General features: G+C 55.2%; 1 protein-coding gene across 10 annotated transcripts in view; it reads left to right on the top strand.

The window, feature by feature from the left end:
• Lar (tyrosine-protein phosphatase Lar) overlaps nucleotides 1-12,540 on the top strand; it is a 411,512-nt gene that overhangs the window by 149,006 nt on the left and 249,966 nt on the right. The window lies entirely within an intron of this gene.

Raw genomic sequence — 12,540 nt, 5'->3', positions numbered from 1 at the left:
GGGATTCCGCTCGGAGAACTGAGTTTCTTGGCTGGTCTTTTTGCGATTGCACGGGACCGTAGAATATGCCAGCGTTAGCGAATCGGGTTCGGAGTTTGGTCGGGGTTCGTTGAATCTGTTTGATCGTCCGCAGCGCGGGGATCGAGCGAGAATAGGAGGGAGAGGCCGAGCTCGAAGGTGAATCGGATCCAGATGCTGCTGGGTGCCGGGAGTTGTCGTAACCGAGCTGATTCGCGGAAAGACCTGCCAGAGGGGGGTTACGAGGGAAGAAGCAAAGCGTGGTAGAGCAAGCACGGCGAGAGGAGACGGAGGCCAGGCGTCGCGACGTCGAAGGGAATCGAGGAGGAACGAGCGGGCGCGTCGAAGCGACGTGAAACCGTCGGGGCAAGTTGCTCTCGCGTCCCCAGAGCTTGGCTCGTTCCAGTCGTCGTTGTTTGTATTTTCGAGACTCCAGCGGCGGTTACGAGGGGCCTTCAAAAACTTTTAATTAATACAGATGACAAGTACACAAAGCCTCGGCCGAGCAAAGAATTTCGGAACAAAGGAAAGAGAAGAGTATTGTTGTCGAGTCTTGTTACGAGTGACGCGTCGTGCCGTTTCCCGTCTCGTCTCGTGTCTCTCCTCTCCAGTCCCGGCTCGTCGTTTCGTCTCGTCTCGCCCGGTCGTCCCATCGCGGGGGAGATGGCCAGATGGAGACGAAGTAGGAACCGGCGCGAGAAAAAGGTCCAGGTGAAAAGCCGAGCGGGGGCGGGTAGGGGGGAGGCGGGGAGGAGAGATAAAAAGCGTAAGTAGAAAGGAAACGAGGAGCAACGCGTGGAAACGCGGCCGAACAAGCTTCCGTGTCAGCATCATCCAGTTCTCTTTACTTCCGCCTCTGTGTTTCGTCCTCTCGCGACGGAAGGAGACGGCCACGCCGCGCCGCGCCGGCAACAAGGGGAAGAGCTACCAGCGAGAGCGTTTGCCGTTTTACGCGCCGACACGCGCGACCATTCGTCGCTTTTCCAGCCGCCAAGAATCATTCACAGAAAGCCGGGCTATCGCAACACAGGGGAACCCTCCTCTCGCATTTTCTTAATGCCTCCGCTCTCCGTGATCTCTACCGCCGCGTTTCTCCCCCTCCCGGATAACTCGGTCAATTTTCACCCAATCCGTTTTCAAGCGCGGAAGATCGCCGATTAGATCTTTCGCGATGCAGACCGCGAGAGACTCGCGATCGAGCGTACCACTTTTCGGAATTTCTTCGATCGCCTGTCGTCTCCCAGCGCGTCGCGCTCCTCTCCCGAAAAATTGATGGCCGCGATTGCGGTGTCGCCGGTTTCCCCCGCGAAAAAATATCCGCTTTGTTTATTCCCCCGCTCCCGTTCGGCCGTCGCTCGATCGATTTTTTTCTTTTTTCGCAAATTATGACACGCCTCACGTCGTCGGACGCCGCGACTGCAAATAACAGCGCGGCGTCTAAATAAAGCTGATAGCGAAGAGACGGGTTCGACGCATTTTTCCGTTCTCGGGAACGTTTCGAAAAAGGGAACTAGAATTTCCGCGGATTAGATGAATCATCGATAAATAGAGAGAGGAAAAATGGCCGGCAGTGTATTCGCGCGGTAGTTCGGTAATTAACAGGTGTTGATTTATTACCGGTTTATCATCGAGTAAATTCCGGATGGAACTGTATCCCCGTTAGAAAGTCGAAAATATTGTTTCAACGAAGCGATGCGCCGGCAGAAACGAAAGCCACGAAATCCATTATCCGAGTATGCGTGTATCGATTGTGCCGGGTTTTATTCCATCGGCCTGATGGCGGATGGTTCGACAGGATATTTTTGTTCCGGCAGTGGAAACATTTTTGCCGGTGAAAAATTCAAAGTTGCTGCGACGACGATAGACCTCGCCGGACGGAGGACGGGGGAGGGTGGGACGAAATACCGCGTCGCGGCGACGGATCGCCGCGGAAACCCGAGGCGGGAAAGATCGCCGTCTTCGCGGCGGTTCTCGGCGGTTCTCGGCGGTTCTCGCCGGTGGTGGTAGACGGACGAAAACAGGGGAGAACTTTTAAGCCGGGGGAACTTGGAGCGCGGCGACGCCAGATTTTAATTAGTCTTTCCCATGGTCAGGAGCCGTCGATGCGCGCTGAAATTTCCGCTACCGACTCGGCGACCCGTTTCCGGCGAAACTTTAACGACCGACATAATTATACTTAATTGCGTAGCCAGGGAATTTAATAAAACGACATTATCGCTTATCGGGTCCGCGTTAACGCTTCCGACGCGCCGCGCCGCGCCGCGACGGAGCCACCGCGCATTAATCCTCTCGTTACGCAAATCTTCCGGCATCTGTTTCCTTATTGTACAAGTAATGCGATCTTTGCCTCGCGAAATAAACGATCCAATCGAGCGGACGGTTTCCGCTAAAGTTCCGCGGGCGCGGTGAAATTAACCCCAGCGGTTTCAACCTCTCGCATTTGAACTCGAAATTGAAAATAGTTTTTCTCGCCTACGTTTATTTCCATTTTGCACACCTTTGTGCACTCTATACGTATGAAACTGAATTTCGCGACTCGTTCAACGGTTACCCAGTTCTTTCAAATATAAAAATATTTGATAACGTTAAAACCATTTCCGAACCCGATGTCGCAATTTTTAATGCCGTCTTTGAGAGGGTTGAAACTGGCAGCATTCTATATGCAGACCATGCGAGCGGCCCGAGTTTTTGTTATTGATAATGAGTCGTTTATTTTCAAGACGTTCGTTTTATCGCGGCCCGTGCTCGACGGAAAAACCGATGAGACAGCATTTTAGCGTGTTCCGAATACAATTAATTCCACACGGGGTGTCGCTTCTTTCCGCCGTGTTCGCGGAAGATTGTACAAGCGAAAACTCTGTCCCACGGATTCGCGTTTCCGTGGAGTATCGCATTACCGACCAAATTGTGTATCGATTTATGGATTGTTGAACAAGCAGTTTGTCTTGGGGCCGGAAAGCGTCAGATCTAGATTGTCGGGTGATTATACCGGTCTTTCGGAGAGAGAAAGAGAGAGAGAGAGAGGGGGGGTAGGGTTGAGAACAGGGGCGGCGGTTTGCTAAAAATCGACTGTTCCCGGGATCAGAGGCGGCCCCCGCTAGTTTCTAATTAAACGTCCCTTCGAAGTCTTCGGTTTCGGCGGCGTCCGGAATGAAAGACTGGCCCGGGGTTTCGGTACCGATCTGATTAATGTTGCATCGTTCGATCGTTTGCCCCTCGTATCGATCTCCGTCCGACGGTAAACGGAAAGCCAAATGAACGAGGAAACGACGGGCACGGGGACGACGGGAGAGAGAGAGAGAGAGAGAGGGGGCAGGGGAGGGGGGCCGGGACCCGGAGTTCGTCTCGTTTGCGGGAGAAATCGTTTACACGTGTGTGCACGTCGGTGCGTTCCGATCCTGCCCCCGTTCCTCTCATTATTTGGGATCGCGCGCACCTACGTGCCCACCGGCCGGGAACACCAAGATATCCATTCGTGCCGAATCGACGGCGCCCGGCGGAACGCGCGCGTTGTCCGGGCACACGGAGCGCGCACAAAAGTCCTCCCTCGGAACTTGCGAACGACTGCTCATCTTTCTGCACCTAAATTGGAACCGAATCAAATTCCAAGCGAAAACAGGGCGTCACGTTTCGCGCCCGAACGGAGCCGCATCTACGCGGAATTTGAAAATTGTTATACGACTAACAAGCTCCTCCTGATAACCCCATTGAAATTTTCACGCGCGTTCGATTATGGTATTAAGTGGATCATAATTGCGACCGTCATGCGTGAAATCATTATCGCGATGTCGTTACGCCGAAGAGTTTTAACTCGTTTACAAACAAATTAATAAATGAACAGACCGCGGATCTTTCTGCAAAATTAAAACGTCGCGCGTCCGTTGCGAGCGACGAGAGGTACCGCGTAAACATTTAGTTGCGATATGAATAATTTCGACGAGTTACGAATTTTATAATAAAATCATGAACTTTTTGTAATAATGCCAGTGTATTATGCACATACATTATAATATTACTTTAAAATCTCTGCATTTTATATTAACTGATATAATGTATAAAGAGCATTACCGTATCCGGAAGGAGGAGTTTGAAAAATATTTCATGAAAACTGCGAAGTAAAATTATGAAATTATGTTGAGCACGTTCGGTTATATTTTCGTCGAGAAGGGCCCGCCGTTTGAGCGTTAATTGCGTTGCGGGTCCGCCCGCAAGTATAAACGATATCGAGGGAAGATCTCCTCGCGGAAAGTGGAACGAATTTTTCTGCATGTAGACTTTGTTGGTCGGTGCTGTTTTTCAGCTCCGACCGAGTGGACCGATTATTCCCGACCGGGTCGACGATGATGGGGCTGGTTGCCGGCGGATCGGAATTTTGATCGATTCCTCGCTCCTACGGAATAGTGGGCGCGGAGTTTGCGATCGTGAGGGAAGCTCGCGGAGACGTTCGTGATCGATTATGGGTGGCCGAGCCGCGATACGCAATCTCCCGTTATTTCGCCGTGTATGCGTTTAATATTCGATCCGCGGAACTCTACGGCAGAACGATACGGAGCTACGAGTTTCCGCGGCGGCGGCGGCGGCGGTGCTGCGGCGACGACGACGACCGTAGTCGCTCCGCCGGAGAAGAAGAGACGGGCTTAATACTTGCCCGATTTCCTTTCCGCGAACGGTGCGCGATGTCGCAATAAAAATTTCCATACGGCGGGATCGCGGCCGGAATTCCTCTCCGGCAAAAAGCCCGGCGCCGTTTCGAAGGGATTTACTCTTGTCCGGATCGGAATCCCGAGTCTTGTCGCGTTTCCCCGGTCCACGGCCGCGCCGATGATCTAGTCCTAGACGCCGGCGGGATTCCGCGAGCGGAAAACACGGCCGGGGCATCCCTTTGTCGAGTTCGATCGCGTAACGTTCGCGCGGCGAGAAGCCCGAAGACACGGGGCTCCTCCGGTTTAATCCGTTTCCGCCCGATTTTCAGCCCCTCTTTTGTTCGTCCCTTCTCGGTCTAACTCGGAACGCCGGCGTCGACGGCGTCGTCCTCGGCGGCGGCGGTTCCTTTGCCACTGACAATTGGATTCTCCGCACTACTCCCGTCGAGTTACAGATTTTTCCTTTCCGCGAAAATTTCCTTAGAGTCCCCTTTGACAGGGGATCCCCCATCCCGGGATCTCTCGGCTCCGTCTTTGGCCCCGCTCGTTTCCTCGCCGCTCGTTCCCCGGGATCCGAGCCGAGTGGAGCGGATTGGAGCAACGTCTCTAAGTACCGTGGAAGAAGGTTCGTTACCGATCCCCGTTTTCTTGCGGTTTAAAAGTGACGCGGCGCAAAGATTGCTCTCTCCTCCGGGCGGCGAGGAGCCGCGGAGCCACGCCTATCCGGTGCCGGCCACGCCTACTTTGCTCGCGGTGGAGTCGAGACGGATGACTTTATGTCTAGACTTCGCAACTTTACGCAAAATAAAAATTCTCTGCATCACTTATGGAATATAGAAGCCAAAAAATCCGATCTTTTCCTTTAATAATTTTAAGTTGAAACAAACCACGCCTGTTAAATATCACTTGACAGCAGAGACCGCCTATAGCCTGATGATCTAGGGTACAACTTTGTTCACGAATCTTTGCCGAACAGCTCCGGATTATTCGGTTTCTCGGCGCTTTATGCGACGAGAGGGGATGGTCGCGAGTCATTAACAGGCCGTTATCGGGGCGTTCGACTTCTTTTTTAGAAGACGCGACGCGTCGCTCGGTTTTCTTTCCATCTACGGCGGGTCGGGTCGAGCCGAGTCGCGCCGGATCGATACTCGGACCCGTACGCGAACGCCGGTTCGATCGATACGAGAAAATTTATGTAGGTGGCGATAACCGATGCCCGCGACGAGCCGCAATTACGATTTCGAGCGTAATTGGCGACGGCCGGAAAGACGACGCTGCTCTCCGATTACTAGTTGCCGATTCAATTAGAGGGTGTTCTGCCAATTAAATCGTCTCCGACGAATATAACGACGCGGCGGCGACTTTTCAAGCGAGACATTATCTTTTCTCCGCCGGCGCAAGCGGCTCGCGAGCGAAGAGCTTTCCGAGACGCGGCGCCGAGCCGAGCGGAGCCGCCGCGCGCGCGCCCCGCGAGTCTCTTTGCGAAGGAGCGGATTCCGTGCTCGAGCGGGTCTTGATTTTTAACTCGTTTCGTGATCAAGGCCATTAAAAAGGTGGAGGGGAGAGAGGGACGAGCGAGGGGCGGACGTCGGAAGGGAGAAAACGTTTCTCGGAGGGATTCGAATCTTTGCCGTTCTCATACACTCGTTTCTCGCGTCTACGTGCTCGATTACCGGCAAATTTACTGCGTAATAAAACGCGACCGCCTGAAACGCGTGTTATCGAAAAACCGTGCCGATTTCTACGCGGCCGTCGTGAAAACTTCCCCCACCCCATCTTCCCCTCGTCACGCCCGCGCCCTGTTCCCCGTTTCGTACGCTTTGATCGTTCGATGACGAAAACTCTGGAATTCGAGCCGAAGCTCGCGGGGGGGCCCGCGCGGAGAAACGATTTACGCCCGATCCAATCGCGACACGCCGGCTTATTACGAGCGGCGAATGAATCGCACAAAGAGCGAAAATTGTCGACACGCAGCGTCGAACGTTGAAGTTTAACGAAAATCGCCCGCCGGCCGGTATTATGTTTCAACCCCGGAGAAATTGTTAATTAAAACGGGCGTAATTTACCAGGGAAAGAGCGACGCGCACCGATACACGTCCCCCGCTGCAGCGCGAGCAGCCGACCGCGAGGCGGTTTTTTCATTTACGTAGAAAGCGCGGCTCATTGCGTCGACCCGAACTCCATTATGATTTAATCATCGGCTACTTCGGGAGACCCGCGCGCCGCTCGCCCGCGATTTCCTACGGACGCGTTCTGTCCAGCCCCCGTTATCGTTGCTGCCGCCGCTGTTGTTGTTGTTCCGCGGACCGGTAGCAAGATAACCAAGCCGCAACTCCGTTTAGTAAATCAACACCAAAGTGCATCGATATACCCCGGGACGACGAGCGCCGCTGCACTATGTCGCGCGGACGCGCGAGAGGCAAATTCACTTTTACCGGGCGCCGAGCGGTATACATCAACGCGACGATCAACTAATTATCAACGCAACCGAGCCCGTGTCAACATTAATCGCGGTCCACGACGACCGGAGAGACCGACGGTCTACGGCGGGCTCGATTTACAATTTATAAACATCGGGAGGGCCGCGACTATGAGCGCGGCGGTCGCGTCCGAATTATTTTACGCGGCCGCTTCCCGCTCGCGCACTCCCGAGCTCGCGCTCAATTTTCAGAGCGCGGCGGCCCGGCCCGGAGAGAGCATCGTTGAAAAATCACCGCCTCTCTTTCTCTCGCTTTTCCCGGCGCCCCGTCGCTTTTGAATTCCTTTCGGCCGCGCCGGAATTTTCATCCGCCGCGGACGAGAAGAAAGGAGCAGGGTCGGGGGGGGGGGGGGGGGGGGGGGGGGGGGGGGGGGGCAGCGCGGCGGCGGACCACCAGCCGGGAAAGAGAGGCCGGAGAATGGCAACGGGGATACGGATATTACCGAGCGTAATTTTCCAGTGGACGGCGCCAAGAAATGTTTATTCATAAGTTACTAGAATGCGCGCGATGCGCGATTGTTCCGCGACGTTTTTACACGATCGTGCGCGGGACACCGAGCGGCCGTCTCGTCTCGCCGGTTTCGCTCGCCCGCCGTTCCCTTTTTTCCGGCGATCCGGTCCGCGCGCGAGCCGAATCCGCGGACACGCGTATGGTCGGCTCGCACGCGCTCGATAAGTGGCCGCGCCGCGGAAATTTTCATTTATTTCGTTCGCCGTAGTTTCGAGAGCACGCGGAACATTATGCTCGCGCAGTTTTTCCGAAATTCTGCCGCACGTTAAAAGTGGGGCGGGGCTCGGTGCCGTCTGAACTTTTCTCGTGGTCTTTTTTCCCCCGCGAATTACTCGCGCGATTTTGCTCAAATTTTCGAGGGAATATACGGCGGCGTGGCGTTGCACGACTCGTCGTTGATAGCCGAACGGCGAGCTTACGATTAACCGGTTTTTGCGGCCCCCGCTCGCTCACTCATCGAACGGGCGCTACCGTTAAACGGAGCATCGTTTTGCCTTATTGCGGACTGCCGCGTCCAGTCACGTCACTGCGGAATATAATGTGTTCCCTGCAATCCGTCGGCCTTTGTAGTTTCGAAATACGTTAATCCGGATTATAAATTCGTAATTCCGGTTAAGTGGATCAGAGACCGTTGCGCTTCGGCGGCGGTAGGAAAAAGCCCGGGAAATCTATCGTAAACGTTATCGGATGACAGGCTCGCGCGGCCGGCACCGGGGCCCCGGGTGCTGCTGCTGCTTTTTGGTACCGGTTTTCAATGGACAGCGTCGCCGTTGCCCTGTACAAAGCCTCGCTCGCCATCGGCGGCCGCGTATTTCTGGAACGGTCGCTCGTAAAACAGGATACTTGGGGAGTTTAGTTACACGGGACGCAACGGAAGAACAGCATTACGCGGCCGACTCGGGCCTCGGCCGATCCGACTGCCAGCGATCGGAACGATCGTTACCCGTCGCTCTATGTCTTTTCTTCCCGATGCTGCTGCCTCCTCCCTACCCTCCCGGACAACAACTTTTCATTCGACGATCGGCATAGATTTTATCGCGGTCGAATAAAAAACACCGTAACCGAGGATTCTTAACGCGCTCGCTGCCCCCCACCCCCAGATGCCCATCACGACCCGCGCGCACGGCCATTCCGAGAGTTTTCAAGAGCGACGGATTGCTCTATTTCGGACTCCCCCGGTTCTCGGACTGCCGCGACAGAGTTTAACGACACATGTCCAGAAAATACCGAGTTTCGGCGGAGACGCGCGAAAAGTAAAAAGTGTCGGGGGGGGGATGCTACGTGTTCGCCGGGGGGAGAAACTGCCTGTACGCAGTTCAACAGCACCGGAAAGTTGTGCACAAGTTCGGGCTCCGTTAGTTTCGAAGCGACTTCCCGGCTAATTATACGCGCAGTATCATCGAATCGGCTCCGCGATGCGGCGCGTGCAACTTCGTCACAATTGATTACTCAATTTTAGACGTGTAGCAGCGCATTCGAATTAAATCCGGCGACGGTGTTCTTAAAGAAACGGGACGATTCTGACAGCGACGCGAGATCTAATCTTCGCGCTAAATGATCCGTTTCATCCTTTTTGATTAAAGATTATGATTGCGGCGACGTAACAAAGTTATTTATTCAAGCACGTCTTCCAATAAAGATCGCACCAAATCTAAGAAAAACCATTCGTGACGTATTTTAAAAGTAAACCAATTTTAGCTAAACCAAGTTTAGCGTCGACGAAAGAACATCGATTATTGCGAGGGTTTCGGACGTCTAATTAATTAGCTCGTTGCGTAAAACCCCCTTGACCCATACGCGGTTATAACGGCACGGTGGACGGCGCGAAGATAGCGGCTCGAAAAATTGGCGCGAAATATCGGCGCGATGCATCCGCTCGAATTACCGGGCCGCGGGGTTGCATTCGTTTCGCGGCGGGGCTCGCCTAATCGCGATCCCGGGCTCTAATAGACAGGTTATTGTAACGCCGAACCGTGTCGGACGTCTGGTATCTGGCGCGGTTTGATCCCATCGTCGCGATGGGGCCGGTAATTTCGTTATCTGCGCACGCTTTTTCCGCGTCCCGGCACCGTTGCGGATCCGCTGGCGATCGATGGATCGAAACGCGAGGATGACCGGTGCACACGAAACGAAAAATTACCAGCACCGAACCGCTGCGGCGAGAGCCGCGTCTCGACCTCTACCCGGATAGAGAGATGCTGCGCGCGCTAGGAGAGACCGGGTTCGTCGAGAGACAAGAGACGAGAGACGAGAAGAGGAAGTTGTTTCGAAGTAGCAACAACACACGCTTGGCAACTTACCCGCTCGGAAAGAGTGCGGTGCGGTCGGAGACGCGGTTTTCTTCGGCTCTCCGGGCTGGAAGACGGCCGCCGTACTCCCAGGGGCCATCCGAGTTCCGTGGTTGGACGACGAACGGTGTCCGTGGTTCGGGGCAGGCAAAAAGAAAAGGAACTGTCTCTCTCTCCGAGTGGGATCGTGACCGGGACCCTCCACGATGCCAGGGGCGCGCAAGCGTCGAAGATCGCGGCACGCGTGTACTTTCTCTCTCTCGCGATCTCGCGGGTCCTTTCGGAGAGACCGTGTGTGTTCCGGAAGCACCCTCGTGGTCGCCACGAGCACCGCCGTCCCTGGGAGTACCACGCGGACAAACATCGAGCTAGAAACTGCGATACGTTGGCCAGAGCACGGCGTCGGCTCACCCCGGACATCCTCCTACGAGGGGGACGCATGCGTCGCGTTTAAACCGACGCCGAAACCACCCTCTCTGCGCCTCGCGCTTCTCTCTCTCTCCCTCTCTCTCCCTCTATCTCTCTTTCTCTTACCCCGCTTTTCTTTTTCCGAGGATTCTTTCACTTTCCTCCTCGGCACCGATCTTTCCACCCCAGGAAAATAGCACGATTTCTCTTAGACATTCCTCGGATTCCACCCAGCACGGTCTCGTAGAGCAAATCGAACAGATAAATGATCGACAGCGTAATCGAGGCCAGTCTGTCGCAGCCGTCGATTGTTCGCCATTATTTCGCTCGAGGGTTCGACGAGCCTTAAAGACGACGACGACGACGACGATGATGTCGACGGCGGCGAAAATCTTTCCCGGCGCAAATTCGTACGCGTTTCGTGGTCGGATCTTGAACCAGAGGGGATTGGACGCATGCGCCTCGGCCGCCGGTAGGCCGCGAGGGGGTATCGTCGCGGGGTATGGGGGTGAGTCAGTCAAGCCGCAGCGCGCGTTCGGAAAACTACCCCTAACGCGATCCCGCGTCCCGCGACCGATTTCTAATTGAACCGCGAGTTCGCGGACGGAGCCGCGCGCGTTGCCCCCTCCGTCTCGGTCCCCGGAACAGTCCCCGTTGTCCCCGCGGTCGAGTAAACAGCTCGAACCGGTCGTACGATCGTCGTACACCAGAAACGAGAAGCACGCACGGAAACGTCAGGAAGAATCGCGGCGGCGGCGGCGGCAACGAGAAAGCGTACGGCGAAAACGAAGGGAGAAAGAAAGAAAGGAGAGGGAGGAAGCTCTCGGATCGAGATGGCCGAGAGATCGAAAGGATAAAATCGGGTTCAACGGGTTCCGCGAAGAGTTGCCAGTGATATTCCGGTCGGGGTTCACCAAAGCGTTCGCCGGAAGTTCGTCCAGGATTGCGTGTGTGCCGGCAGTTTGTCTTGAGCGGAATCGTCGATGGAAGTAGCGTTCGTTCCAGCGATCTCGAGGAGGATCGAAGGACAGCAGAAGAGGGCGGCGGGGAGCGTGCCGGAGCCGAGGGTGGTGAATTCACGAAGGTAGAATGAAGAGGAGGACGGTCCTGTTGATGGCTGGCAGGAGCGAAGCAGGCCCGATTACTACCGGCTTGGCGATGTAACGTCGGCTGGCGGAGGCCGAGTCGACGTTTCCGGGCACCAGGGTGAACGCCTTTCCCCCTTGACGGAGCCTTGACGGAACACCGGAGGTTTAGCTGGCGGGCGGCGCGCACGGAAAAATATGGGATGGTCGTGGAATCATCGGAAGAAAGAGTCTGGGTAATCGTTTGCCGACTATCGGGATTACCGGACCGCCGGCAGGGCATGAGAGATTTCGGCGGGGCGCAGGAGGGTGGGAAAGGCGGCAGAAGACGTTCGTTCGCGATCACGATCACGATCACGGCGTTCCCGAGTCTGTTTGGTCGCGAGGCTGGCTGTTAGCGGCGGAAGAGGCGAAGAAGAGGAGCCGGTGGAACGGTCGCGGGAAACGGAGACGAAGTGCGTCGTCCCCGAGGGAAATACGTCGACGGGGTGCTTTTTGGGAACGAGGTCGGTGACGTCGTTCGCAAAATCGATCTTCCTTTCGCGATTGCCAGCCAAGAAAGAAGAAAGGAAGGACGACGAGGACGAGCAGCAGCGGCGGCGACGACGACGACGGCAAGAGGAGGCGAAAGAAGAAGAAGAAAAAGACGAAGAGGAGAGAGAAAGCGTCTTGGCAAAGGGATGATGTGAATGCGGCTCGGCGCCTATCTCGCGTTCAAGTAGGAGAGTGTGCGGTCGTTAACGATGCTCGCGGAAAACTTGTCGTTTTTATCTTTGACCGTTTCCACGTAGGATATAGAACGCGGGGCCGCTGATGGTAAATGGCGCGTGTCGATAGTTACGCCCGCTTCTCGCTGAATAAGCGTTTCCATTTCCCTGGCGAGTACGCGTTGTCCGTCACCCATCGACCGAGCGAAAAGTATTTTTTTACGCGACGAGACAGTCGAATGTCCCCCAGTGAATTGCCCGCGCGCGACGGAAGATCGTCGTCGCCTATCCTGTGATCCGAGAGAGCGATCCAAGCACTGCTCGAGAGAAAACCTTTGTCATTTCACGCCCCCGTCCACTTCGAGTTTCCCCCCGTTCCCCTGAATAGTGCTACACACCTC

This window comes from Augochlora pura, chromosome 4 (genome assembly GCF_028453695.1).
Source record: "Augochlora pura isolate Apur16 chromosome 4, APUR_v2.2.1, whole genome shotgun sequence".
Lineage (NCBI taxonomy): Eukaryota > Metazoa > Arthropoda > Insecta > Hymenoptera > Halictidae > Augochlora > Augochlora pura.
Note: the sequence above shows the minus strand (reverse complement) of the source record. Positions and strands in the feature narration are given on the sequence as shown.